We start from the raw sequence: 14,392 nt of genomic DNA on the forward strand, positions 1-14,392 counted from the left end.
CCATGCTTACTCATAAGCATTTCAATTACATTTCTACACCTAGCTTCTTTTGATAATTTCAAGCTTGCAGTGTACCTGACTTCAAATGTAAATAAATCACACACAACCATCTACACTCACACCCATACACCTACTTTACAACAAGCCAGAAAAATATTATGAAAAGTATTATACTTTTGTAACAACAGTACAAATTCAACATCTTAATACATTTTGTGTAATAATGGATTGAAGAGGGTTTGTGGGAAGACTGTACGCCTCAACTATTCTTGGTGTCCAGGCTTCAAGAATTCTTAATCTGGCTCTGTAAAACATGATCCTAAATGACTTGTAGGACCTAGTTATACAAACCATTCATAATTTTAAAAGATCAGAAATGTAAAGCTTCACTCCAAACAAAAAGATTGCCTGGATTATGAGAAAACCACAGCTCATATTTACATATAATTAAAAATTGTTCCTAAATTGCATTAATTTAACATTTTGCTACTTTTATGGGTCTTGAGAATTGGTTTTGGCGTGTTTTCTAAAGGGTTCTTTAAACCTTTTAAATGTCTGCTGTCAACAATTTAGAATTTAACAGGAAGCCTTTTCCTAATATTAGTTCCAAATCCGTTCTGCCACATCAATTTCATACTTGTGTCTCAAAGAACCCAAGAAGGTGTTGGGTTGTGAAACTGTAAGTAATTAGAAAATGTAAGGATTCCTACATTAGGAGCATGCAGTATATTAGGTTATGGAGCACCATTATCCCTGTTCTACCATTTGCCTAACTCCATGGAGGAAATCTTCCAGCATTACTGTTTCTGCTACGGAGACCTCGGGTACATGATTAGAAAATAAGGATCATCTTTTTAAACACAATTTTAATAAGCTCCTAGTGTCAATGCTGCTTGCGTTTGAAGCTAGGAACTGAGGAATGTGCAAAGAAGGCCACTTCGAATTATGACAATATAAAGAATCTTATTTAAATTTCATGAAGGTGGGGTACTTGCTAATGAATTCATGAGGTCAGAAGGATACTGTCCACAGAGCTAACAATACCATGCATTTGCTAGTACCTGTTCAGACCAAGTACCTTTAATCTCTGCAGGGTATTTGGGAAGGGGTTGTGTAATTTTAAGAATCATAGCCTGAAAATTGAGAATGCAGTTTGGATTAATGCTATGATGTTCATGTCAACAATGCAACAATAACTAACTGAAAATGGACTATTAAAAGTTTAATAATACTCAGCATCAGAATTTTTAAGGCTGACAAAGCAAAAACTTTCCTCATTTTTATTGAAAGATCTTACATTGGTGCTCCCATCAGGTTACTGAGCATGAAATTAAAGATAATCTGAAGTGCATGGTTGTTAAGTGATTCTTAGTTAATTTCTAATTTTTAAAAGCTCTCTGTGGGCATGGCTGGGAAGGTCACATTTATTACCCATCCATAAGTTGCCTTAAGAAGATGGTGGGCCTTATCCTTGGAAGCTGCAGTCCTTTCTTGCAATAGTATTACTGAAAAAAAGAGACATGCTGTTGAAGTTTTTTGCAAGAATACCAAATCTCAAATTTATAATACGTAAGAGGGTGCTGATTGGTTGGCAAGTTGACTCTGATTAATAGAGGCGTTACCATGGAGAATGCACCAGGGAGCAGTTAACTGCCAAACTTTTGTTTAAATTTAAACCAGGCAAGTTGACTCTCTGGTCAAGGCAATACCATGGGGAATGAACCAGGGAATGGCTGTCCCCCAAGATTTTGGTTGAAAAAGGCACAATGCATGAACATGTCTGCAAAGGACAAGGCTATTTGTGAATATATGTAGCTTCTAGCTCACAAGTGAGCCACATTGCAAGCCCCACTAATGATCTTAAATTGGTTGTTAGTGTAATTCTTAATGCAATTAGGATTGTTTAATAAGTGTTGTCCTATCATGGAATAGCATCTAGTGTTGGACATTGTTGAGTTTTGCTAGCATGGGCTGGTTGAGTACGGTCAGTACTTTGCCTGCTATAAGCAGCTGAAGGGTGCTGCTGTTTGACGTGATTTACCATGTCATTGGGACGTACAGCCTACCTACTTGGTATCACACCAGCACAGAAATTCATATACCACATTACTCATTAGTGTGGTAGGCAGAACAGCTTTTTCGCTTGACAACAGTTTCCTGTTAGTGGAGAATACCACTTGTGTTGCTGCTGCATAATAGCAGCATGAAATGGTTAGCTTCACCTGTTGCTCAGATTTTTTTTGAGCACCTTGCCCTTCCAGGCTAATCTGAAGTAGACTATGCACTTTTCAGGACCTAAAGTAGTGGGCTTAGGCCCATCATGAGTGTGCGCAATATACAGCGAGCAATTATGTAAATTTTCTTTACTCCTTCATGGGATGTGCGCGTCACTGGTTAGGCCAGCATTTATTGCCCCTTGTTCAGAGGGCATTTAAGAGTCAACAAGTTGCATGGAGGCTAGACTAGATGAGGATGGCAGATTTTCTTCCCTAAAGGACATCAGTGAATCAGATGGGTTTTTACAACAATCACAATGGTTTCATGGTGATCACCAGACTTTTAATTCCAGATTTTTATTGAATTCAAATTTCACCATCCGCTATGGTGGGATTCAAACCCAGGTCCCCAGAGCATTATCCTGGGTCTCTGGAATACGTCCAGTCCAGTGACAATACCACTATGCCACCACCTCCCTGAGGTAACCATTACCCTGCAGGATAGCTTTGTGCCTTATTTCAACATCAAGCTTGCACGTTGAACAAATGGCTCTGCCCCTATTTACGAAGTTGCTGATGAGGCCAATTTTATAGCATTTAGAACTGTAGGAATCTCAAAGTGCATATTGACCAGTGAACATGCATATGAACACGTGAATTAGGAGCAGGAGTAGACCACTTGGCCCCTCAAGCCTGCTCCATCATTTAAAAAGATCATGGCTGATCTGATTGTAACTCTACATTCCCACCTATGCCCTTTCACTCCCTTGCTTATCAAGAATCTATCTGGCCCTGCCTTAAAAATATTCAAAGACTGCTTCTGCCTTTTGAGGAAGAGTTCCAAAGACTCGTGACCCTCAGAAAAAAATTCTTCTCATCTCTGTCTTAAATGGGCAATCCCTTTATTTTTAAACAGTGACCTCTAGTTCTAGATTCTCCCACAAGAGGAAACATCCTCTCCACATCCACCTTGTCAAGATCCCTCAGGATCTTTTATATTTCAATCAAGCCACCTTATTCTTCTAAACTCCAGCGGATACAAGCCTAAGTCTGTCCAACCTTCCTTATAAGACAATCCTTCCATTCCAGGTATTAATATAGTAAACCTTCTCTGAACTTCCAATGTATTTACATCCTTCCTTAAATAAGGAAACCAATCCTGTACACAGTACTCCAGATGGGATCTCTTCAATGCCTTGTTTAACTGAAGCATAACCTCTCTACTTTTGTAATAAATAAATGGTAACATTCTATTAGCTTTCCTAATTACCTGCTGTACCTGCATACTAACCTTTTGCGATTCATGCACTAGGACACCCAGATCCCTCTACATCTCTGATCTCTGCAATCTCTCTCCATTTAGATAACATGCTTTAGATAATAATCTTCCTGCCAAAATGGACAATTTCACATTTCTCCACATTGTACTCCATTTGTCAGATCTTTGGCCACTCATGTAACCATCTATCTATATCCCCTTGTAGCCTCCTTATGTCCTGTTCACAATTTATTTTCCTACCTATCTTGCATCATCAGTAGATTTAGCAATCATGCCTTCGGTCCCTTCATCCAAGTCATTTATATAAATTGTAAAAAGTTGAGGCCCCAGCACTGCTCCCTGCCACACCACTCGTTACACCTTGTCAACCAGAAAATGACCCATTTATGTCTACTGTTTCCTGTTAGCTAGCCAATCTTCTATCCATACCAATGTTACCCACTGCACCATGAGCTTTTATTTTCTGCAAGAACCTTTGTGGCACCTTATCAAGTGCCTTTTGGAAATCTAAGTACAGTACATCCACTGGTTCCCCTTTATCTACAGCATATGTTACTACTTCAAAGTACTCCAATAAGTTGGTTAAACATGATTTCCCCCTCTCAAAACCCTGTTGACTCTGACGGCGCCTGATTACCTTGAATTTATCTAAGTGCCCTGCTATAACGTCTTTGATAATAGCTTCCAACATTTTTCCTATGACAGATGTTAAACTAACTGGCCTGTAGTTCCCTGTTTTCTGTCTGTTTTTGAATGAAGGAGTTACATTTGTCATTTTTCAATCTAAAGGAACCTTTGCCAAAAAGGTGGGCTTGTGGTAGCCAGTAGTAGAGGACCCATTGGCAGATTTCTCACGTCAAGAAAGGCGAGCTCATTTGCTCCATTTCAAAGGTGAATTTGAGTGTGGGATGGAGCCTGTTAAGCTCTGCAAGGAAATTGTCACTTGCAGATGCAGATTCAAATATAGCATACTTGATCACCATGATATAGTGACATAGTGCAACTATCTATTGTCTGCTTGAACAGTACATTAGTGAATAGGCTAGCAATGTTGAACAAGCATATGGACATGGTATTGCTATTGATATACAAGTCCTATATTGTCTATGCAAAGGTGAAGGAATCCACCACTGTGTATATGGAAAACTTGCCCAGAACTGGTTGTAGCTCGACCATTTGGTCAATTCATGTGCAGAACCAGTCATAGATAAGATAGGGCATAAAGGGACATCATTTTGTGTGTCTTGGGCAGCTTATACACAGTGAGCCATGATGGTGTTAGGAATTCTGGGATAGTGACCCATCAAAAATAAAGAAATGACAAACTATTGTCCATGTCAGGATGGTTTGTGACTTGGAGGTGACGGTGTTCCCATGACTTAGCTGTTCTCAGTAGAATAGATCACAGAACAGGGAAGTGCGATCAAAGTAGCCTTGGTGAGTTACTGCAATGTATTCTTTAGGCCTTGCATACAGGCCTCTGTGCATTAATGGTGAAGGTGTAGATACCAAATCCAGCATTGGGGCACCAGTCAAATGAATTCCGTGTTGAACGATGTGAAGCATGCACCCATCCGTGGAAGTTATGAACATTCCATCACGCTCCTGGCTCTGAGCCTTGTAAAGTTTGTACAGGCTTTCAGTGATCTGTAGATGAGCCAAAGTGCTTAGCCTTTATTCTGATTTTGTAGTTTCTATTGATGAAGCTAATCCAGTTAAGATTCTGACCAATGGCAATTCCCAGAAGAAGATGGTGGGAAGCTTGGCGATGGTGCTGAAGATTGTTACTGGGCATGGGAACAGGAATAAGCAATTCAACCCCTTGGGCCTGCTCTGCCATTCAATTAGATCTTGTGCTTATCTGCACCCTAACTTCATTTAATTGTCTTGGCTCCATATCCCTAACAAATCTATAGAGCTATCTTGAAAGCTGCAATTATCCCAGCATCCGCAGCCTTTTGGGGATAGAGAATTACAGATTTCTCTATCTCTCATGTGAGAAGTGCTTCTTGATTTCAATCCTGAATGGTTTAGCTCTAATTTTAAGACTATGTTCCCTCGTTCTTGATATCCCCAGCAGAGGAAATATTTTCTCTGTACTACCCTATTGAATCCTTTTAATAATATTAACACCTTAATGAGATTACCTGTTAATCTTCTAGGGAGTTTAAGGGAATACAAGATATTGAAGTTTAAGGGAATACAAGATGCTGAAGCTAAGGACAGCTGTTCCTTGTAGAACCCTGCAGAGATGTCTTGGATTTGTGATAATAGGCCTTTAATTTTGTCTCTCGTCGTATTTTAAACTTTTTGGTCTGTTCTTTCTTACCTTTTCAGAATCAGCTAAGATAGATAATTGGTTTATTGAAAAATCGTCCTGGTCAGCGGATGACGATACAAATAAAACAAGTACTCTTAATAGTTATAGACAAACATTAAAATAAAATATAAAATAATAAAAGGTTTGCACAATTATGAACATTTCAGTATACAAATTAAACATTTTAAAATTCATTCAAGTGATGTGGGCTTCACTGGCTGGGCTAGCATTCATTGCCCATCCCTAGCTGTCCTCAAAGGTGGTGGTGAGCTGCCTTCTTGAACCACTGCAGTTCATGTTGCAAAATAAAATCTCCTTAATTTACAGAATAAAAATGAGAAGTCTACTGCACTCTGTGTTTTGTATTAAAGTCCACAGATCATATGTTGACAGGTTGATTTTATTTAATTCTCAATCATTTACATTTGACAATAAATGGTACTGTAAAGGTGGTAGATTCTGAAACATTGTGTTCACTTACGGCCCCTGAAATGTTTTTTACCCCTACTTCAGCTGCTCCAAAAGGACCAGATGAAGAAAACTTTTTAAAATAAAAATATAAGCATAGATCTTGCGTATGTGCAGTTCTTCGTTCTCCCTCCTTTTCCTTCCTCCTTTCCCCTGTTTAAACTGATTCCTAACTTAACTTTGAGTGCTCAGAGAGAAAAATAGCTAGGGTTTAAAACAGCCTGGGAAAGAAGTGGAAAGAGAGGTCACTGAGGGGGAGAAAAAAACAAGGTGCTTGGTTAGCACCAAGTGACCTTCTAACTGTTGAACTGAACAAGTTAGGTTTTTCATTTCATGCGGGATCCAGTGGGTTTTCTAATAGGAAATCTAATATCTCTGAAAAATAAATACAGCACCAGGAAATTAATCAAAATGGTCAACAGTGCATTGGCACTTGTAAATTAAGAACAAGTAATTTAATTTGCAATAGCTTGTTGTCCAACAGAGATCCTGCTAATGAATGAGGTTTTGCTGTAAATCTGTCCTGACCTAACATCCCCTTCTGACCAATGAACTGGTGCAATTTCCTCAATTTGTAAGACTGTTATTCCTAATGATGGATTCTATTCCTTCCTACAAGGTAGAGTTGTTCCACATGGGAAAGTGATTATCATGCTTATCTGGCTTGGATGTTCAGAGCCAAAGGTCAGTTGCATGAGACTTGCAGCTGAGATCACTTTATTTTTGGGTAGGAAAATGAACACCAACCAAGGCAGGCCATATGCCAACAAGATTCACAACCTACTGCATGAAGGAATTTCTCCTCATCTTTGTCCTAAATGGCCAATTAGGTTGGCTCCAGGTTTGACATAACACCTGTAAGTAATAACACCTATAACAGGAACAGGCGTAGCCATTTAGCCTTGAGCCTGTTCTGCCATTCAGTGAGATCATTGCTCATCTCTGACCTAAGTCCATATATCTACCCACGCCCCATATCACTTAATTTCTCTTAACAAAACTCTATTGCTCAGATTTATAATTAACAGTTGACCTAGCATCAACTGTTGTCTTTGGAAGACATTACCTAACTCTTTCTACCCTTTGCATGTTGAGGTGTTTTCCAACTTCATTCCTAAAAGGTCTGGCTCTATTTTTTAGGTTATGTCCACTGGCCCTAGAATCCATAACCCTAAGAATTAGTTTCTAGCTAGCCTATCTGTTCCCCTTAATATATTGAAAACTTTGATCAAATCACTCCTTAACCTTCTAAATTCCAGGAAATACAACCCTAGTTTTGATTCTTTTATGGGATGTTGCCCATCCCTAATTGCCCTTGAGAAGGTGGTGATAATCCGGCTTCTTGAACCACTGCAATCCATTTCATGCAGGTATACCCACAGTGCTTTTAAGGAGGGAATTCCAGAATTTTGATCCCGTGACAGTGAAAGACCAGGGGTGTGTTTCCACATCAGGATGATGTGTGGCCTGAGGGACCTGCAGATGATGGTGTTCCCATCCATCTGTTTCCCTTGTCCTTCTAGGTGATAGTGATTATGGGTTTGGTGTGTGCTGTCAAAGAAGCCTCGGTGAGTTGCTGCAGTACATCATATACATAGTACACACTGCTGCCACTGTGCGTTGGTGGTGGAGGAAGTGAATGTTTAAGTTGGTGAAGTGAACTACTTTGTCCTGGGTGGTATTAAGCTTCTTTTGAGCCACACTCATCTAAGTAAGCGGAGAGTATTCCATCGCTCTCCTGACTTGTGCCTTGTAGACAGTGGACAGGCTTTGGGGAGTTAGGAGGTGGGTTACTTGCCTCAGAATTCCCAGCTTCTGATCTGCTCTTGTAGGCACAGCATTTATATGGCTTGTCCAGAATCACAGAATGTCATCTCTGCACTGGCTGCCTGAAGGAGCAGTTTACCTAGTGCCACACCCAGCCTTCTCCCCATAACCTCTGCATATTTTTCCTTTTGAGGTAATAGTCCAATTCCCTTTTAAATGCCTCGATTAAACCTGCTGCTCCACACTTTCAGGCATTCCGGATCATAACTATTTGCTCCATGTAAAAGGTTTTCCTCATGTCTCCCTTGCTGCTTTTGCCAATTACCTCAAATCTGTGTCATCAGGTTTGCTTGTCCAGTTCCATTTCTATTCAATGGCAGCATCCAGGGTATTGATAGTGGGGTATTCAGTGATGGTAATGCCATTGAATGTCAAGGGAAGATGGTTAGCTTCTCTCCTGTTTGGAGATGGCATGGCACTTGTGTGGCGCAAATGTCATATACCACTTATGCCTGAGCTCTCTAAGATTTATCCGGTGGTGGTTGGTGACCATTTTAACAGCTATTAAAGCACAAGCGTTATCAAAGCAATGGGACTTTCACGTGTAATGTGATTTATTTTCTTGGCCATGGCTTTCTATTGCAAAAAGAAAGGAATGAGTGAAAGGAACTAATATACAAATAGGAGAGGAAGCCAATGATGATTTAGGCAAAGCCAGCTTTCTTGCACTCTTTTTTTTCTGTATGCGCTGTGCAAACATCCAGTCTTCCTGCCGATCTCCATCTCAGCTCTGACTACTTATCTGTCTGTAATTATATCATACCAGCCCCACCACCTGGTCCTGTTCACCCAGGGCACAAGCTCTTGTGGACAGCGACATGTGGACAATGGCCAGTGTTAGCGCTAATGCAGGTAACCATAGATCTATAAAAGTAACCATAGTTCCAAGCCCTAGTTACCCTTGAGAAGGTGGTGGTGAGCTGCCTTCATGGACTGCAGCAGTTCAAGAAGGCAGCTCACCACCAGCAAGGGCAACAAGGATGGGCAATAAATGCTGGCGCAGCCAGTGAAGCCCACATCCTGTGAATGAATAAAAAAAAAGTCTCCCTACTCATGTGCACTGTAAATTTGAGATGAGGCAGTGTTTCTTGTGTTCCAGTAGAAAGTTTTACAGATTTACCTAAATTGCTAATGATATAATTTCTTGGTGGGGATGGGAAGGGAGAGCAAAGATGATAAAATTAATCCCAAGCAGGGCTTGGAACTATGGTTATTTTTATAGATCTATGGTTACCTGTATTAGCGCTAACACTGGCCATTGTCCACATGACACTCTACAGTAATTAATACCTCGGTTTTTGAAAGTTGCCTTTAACCTGCATTGCAAATTTCTCATTTTGTGCAATGTATAGTACAAATGTGTTGGGATCACTGCATTTTGGTAGGCTATCTGAGAATTTTTAGACAAAAGTAGGACACATTTTCTTTAAAGTATGCAACACAAAAATCGCCCTCTGCAACAGTGACCAGATTTGCGGTCAGTTTGTAATAAATTATAGATTAATCTCCTGGCAACAGGAAAATGGCCTGCAACATTAATTTTCTGCCTCAGACCTGTTTTGAGAATATTTTCATTAAATTTCTTTTGCAGGTAAATTTGTTAGAGGTGATCTTGGTTAGACCACTGGCTCAATCATAACAATTTCTGTGCAACAATATTATGCAAAATCAATGTTTGGTGCAATCTATTGTTCATGCTATATGAAGGAGTGGTGCAAAGCTTTTCTTCTACCGTGATCCTGTATTTTAATTCCATAGTATCAGGTTGAAAATGTATTGGGGCTTAATTGCTAATTGGCTTGTTCTTATTCTCTGATGACTGGTTTATAACAGGTTATGGTCTGAATTTAAGAATCTCCATTAGGACCTCTGGTGTGGAGATCACAGGAAGTGCTGATTAATGACTCACCAGTTGTACAAACTGAAACCCTACTAAATAAAACAGTCGGAACGCAGCCAAACCATTTGACTTTGTGTTCATTTCCCAGAAAATGCTGCTTGTCATTGGTGCTGTGGAGTACACATAGACAGGGCAATGTTCAATGGGAGTGTGCTCTGTGCTGATCCTGGAAGCTTGTGGAACAGAATCTTAAGAGTGGCTTGCCTGTATCTTTTGTAAATAAATCCTTGTTCTGAAAAGCAAAAATACCTTGAAGAACATGTTGGGTTATCCTGTTGAGGTTCTCAACACCGATATATCAAAACAAGACCTCTCTTTACACTGTGAACAAATATGTGTGGAGCATCTACATTTCCTCTTTCACCTCAAAATGTCCTGGCTACTCAAGCTGCAGATGTTTGTCACCTGCAACATTGTGAAAGGTCAGAATGGCTGACCAGGCCTCTTAACTGGAAAATATCTTTTGGAAAAACTTTGAACAGGACATCTTAAGAATCAAACTCTATTATTGTTCTCTTAGAAAAAGTCAAAACATTTGGGCAGAACCTGAACCTCATGAAGCAACAGCTAAAAATGGCTTAATATCTTGTGTGTCAGATTGCTTCTTTCTCTTTAATAGCCTATGACATGAAATTTCCAATTATCTTGGATTTCTGCAAGCTCAGTACGCGAAATACTTTCCTACCTAGCATGATGGTGATGCTGCACTGACGAAGAGCCCCTTTAGCTGTTTTGTTGTGTTATTCCAGCACTCTTCCTTTCCCACAATACATCTATATGTGGAGAGTTACATTTGGGTTGCATTGTTTTTGGAGCCATGGATTTACCAGCTATGCATGGTCAAGCAGGTCCACTCAACTCATTCAAGCAAGTGAAGAATTTCATTTAAAATGTTAATATTAAATGCAAGGCTAAAGCATGGCATTTCAGTACATTACAGAATGTTCAGATAATGTCATTCATAATTCAGCAATTAGAAGAATTTGAACGATTTCCTCTGCGTTCTTTACAATGGCCAAAGATTTATTTGCCTTATTGTGCATAATTAGTGAGGACTTAGGAGAAATTTATGGTGCACCCCAGCTGAAAAAGGTGAGCATCATCACTAAAACACCTGTGGAGGGAAATATCATCTTTCCTGTCAAATTTATTTAAGAATCTTTTATAAACCTCTGCAGTCCTGGTCATAAAGCTCCCACATTTTAAAGGGAATTTTAAGATCATAAGCCGCTGCCTTAAACCCCCACAGCCTGTGTAGTGAAAGTGGTCCTACATTATTATTCCTTGTAGCTGTTTGATACAACTAAATGGCTTGCTGGGGCATTTTAGAAGGCAGCCTAAGAGTCGACCACGCAAGTATGGGACTGGAGGTAGATATAGCTCAGACTGACAGAGACATCAGGTATCCTTCCCTAAAGGACATTAATGAACCTTTTGGTTATTCATGACAATCTGACAGCTTTATAGTTACGTTTACTGATATTAACATTTTATTTTCAGATTTCTTTAAATCTGAATTTAAATTCTCAAAACTCCATGGTGATATTCTCTGATTATTAAGTCTAGGGTTTTGGATTACTAGTGCTGTGACATACGTACCACACTACAGATTAAATTTTGGAATGGGACTTGAGCTCTCAACTTTCTAAAACCAAGGCAAGCTTGCCAACAAATAAGTCAAGCTAATAGACCAATGTCATCATTTTTGGTTCCCAACAAAATCTCCACAACTTCGCTGTCAATTCCATATCCCTCTTTGGCTGCTAATTTGGGCTAAATACAACCTTCTCATGGTGTTCAACCCAGAACTGAAATTCAAAGCCATATCCCACCTGCTATTAATTTCATTTCTTCCATTTCTGCAATATTGTTTGTTTGATTCACTTCTGTCAAACTTTAATCCATGCGTTTGATACCTCTTGATTCAACTTCCAGAATGCCCTCAGAATCACAGAATCTTGCAGAAGAGGCCCTTCGGCCCATTGAGTCTGCACCGACACATGAAAAACACCTGACCTACCTAACTAATCCCATTTACCAGCACATGGCCCATAGCCTTGAATGTTATGACGTGCCAAGTACTCATCCAGGTACTTTTCAAAGGATGTGAGGCAACCCGCCTCCACCACCCTCCCAGGCAGCACATTCCAGACCATCAGCACCCTCTGGGTAAAGAAGTTTTTCCTCACATCCCCCCTAAACCTCCTGCCCCTCACCATGAACTTAAGTCACCTCGTGACTGACCCCTCAACTAAGGGGAATAGCTGCTCCCTATTTACCCTGTCCATTCCCCTCATAATCTTGTACACCTCGATCAGGTCGCCCCTCAGTCTTCTCTGCTCCAACGAGAACAACCCAAGTCTATCCAACCTCTCTTCATAACTTAAATGTTTCATCCCAGGCAACATCCTGGTGAATCTCCTCTGCACCCCCTCCAGCGCAATCACATCCTTCCTGTAATGTGGCAACCAGAACAGCACACAGTACTCCAGCTGTGGCCTCACCAAGGTTCCATACAACTCCAACATGACCTCCCTACTTTTGTAATCTATGCCTCGACTGATAAAGGCATGTGTCCCATATGCCTTTTTCACCACCCCACTAACATGCCCCTCCGCCTACAGAGATCTATGGACACACACGCCAAGGTCCCTTTGTTCCTCAAAACTTCCTAGTGTCATGCCGATCATTGAACACTTCCTTGTCAAATTACTCCTTCCAAAGTGTATCACCTCACACTTTTCAGGGTTAAATTCCATCTGCCACTTATTTACCCATTTGACCATCCCGTCTATATCTTCCTGTAGCCCAAGACATTCAACCTCACTGTTTACCACCCGGCCAATCTTTGTGTCATCTGCAAACTTACTAATCCTACCTCCCACATAGTCATCTATGTCGTTTATATAAATGACAAATAATAGGGGACCCAGCACAGATCCCTGTGGTACGCCACTGGACACTGGCTTCCACTCACTAATGCATCCTTCTGTCATCACCCTCTGTCTCCTACAACTAAGCCAATTTTGAATCCACCTTATCAAATTACCCTGTATCCCATGTGCGTTTGCCTTCTTTATAAGTCTTTCATGTGGGACCTTGTCAAAGGCTTTTCTGAAATCCATATAAACTACATCAACTGCACTGCCTTCATCTACACTCCTGGTCACCTCCTCAAAAAATTCAATCAAATTTGTTAGGCATGACTTCCCTCTGACAAAGCCATGCTGACTATCCCTGATCAAACCTTACCCCTCCAAGTGGAGATAGATTCTCTCCTTCAGAACTTTCTCCAATAGTTTCCCTACCATTGACGTGAGATTCGCTGGCCTGTAGTTCCCTGGCTTATCTCTACAACCCTTTTTAAATAGCGGAACCACACTAGCTGTTCTCCAATCCTCTGGCACCTCCCCCGTGGCCAGAGAGGAATTAAAAATTTGGGTCAAAGCCCCTGCGATCTCCTCCCTTGCCTCCCTCAGCAGTCTGGGACACAAATCATCTGGACCTGGAGATTTGTCCATTTTTAAGCCTGCCAACACCTTGTCACTCCCTATATCAATTTGCTTAAGAACCTCGCAGTCTCTCTCCCCGAGTTCGATACCTTCATCCTCATTCTCTTGGGTGAAGACGGATGTGAAGTATTTGATCGACACTCTAGCGATGTCATCTGGCTCCACCCATAGATTGCCCCCTTGGTCCCTTATGGGCTCTACTCTTTCCCTGGTTATCCTCTTCCCATTGATATACTTATAGAATATCTTGGGATTTTCCCTACTTTTACCAGCCAGAGCTTTCTCATATTTCCTCTTTGCTCTCCTAATTGCTTTCTTAAGCTTGCCAGCTTTGCAACTGCAACCCTTAAAATGCATTACCCACATTCTATTCTACACTAAAGCCCCTCTGAACATTCACTCATGTCCTAATTGACAGACGCTGGCTTGATATCTCCAACAAATTAAATTGAAAATACACATCCTTATGTACAGATCCCTCTACAGCCTCATGATAACCTATTGCTGCAATCTTCTTTGCCTTACTTTGTTACCTACTCCAGTCATTTGACTCTGGCCTCCTGTGCATCTCCCTCTACAATCTAAAAAAAGGACTCTTTCGCCTGCTTCAACACAGCTCTTTGGAACTCCTCCGAAACTCTTATCTCCCTCTCCACCTTTATAACCTTTCTAAAAACAAAGTCCTTTGCCCAAGCTTTTGGCCATCTCTCCTAGCCTTCCTACAAATGCTCAGCACCTCGCCCATTTCTTCTCTGTAAAGCAATATGGCATAGTTTTACATTAAAAGGTCGAATTAAGTACAATTGTTGATGCAATATAATGTTGTCCACTTTGCTTTTGAGCCAAGATGTACCTGTGGCCTTCCTATAT

The sequence above is a fragment of the Cetorhinus maximus genome, chromosome 5 (assembly GCF_964194155.1).
Source record: "Cetorhinus maximus chromosome 5, sCetMax3.hap1.1, whole genome shotgun sequence".
Taxonomy (NCBI): domain Eukaryota; kingdom Metazoa; phylum Chordata; class Chondrichthyes; order Lamniformes; family Cetorhinidae; genus Cetorhinus; species Cetorhinus maximus.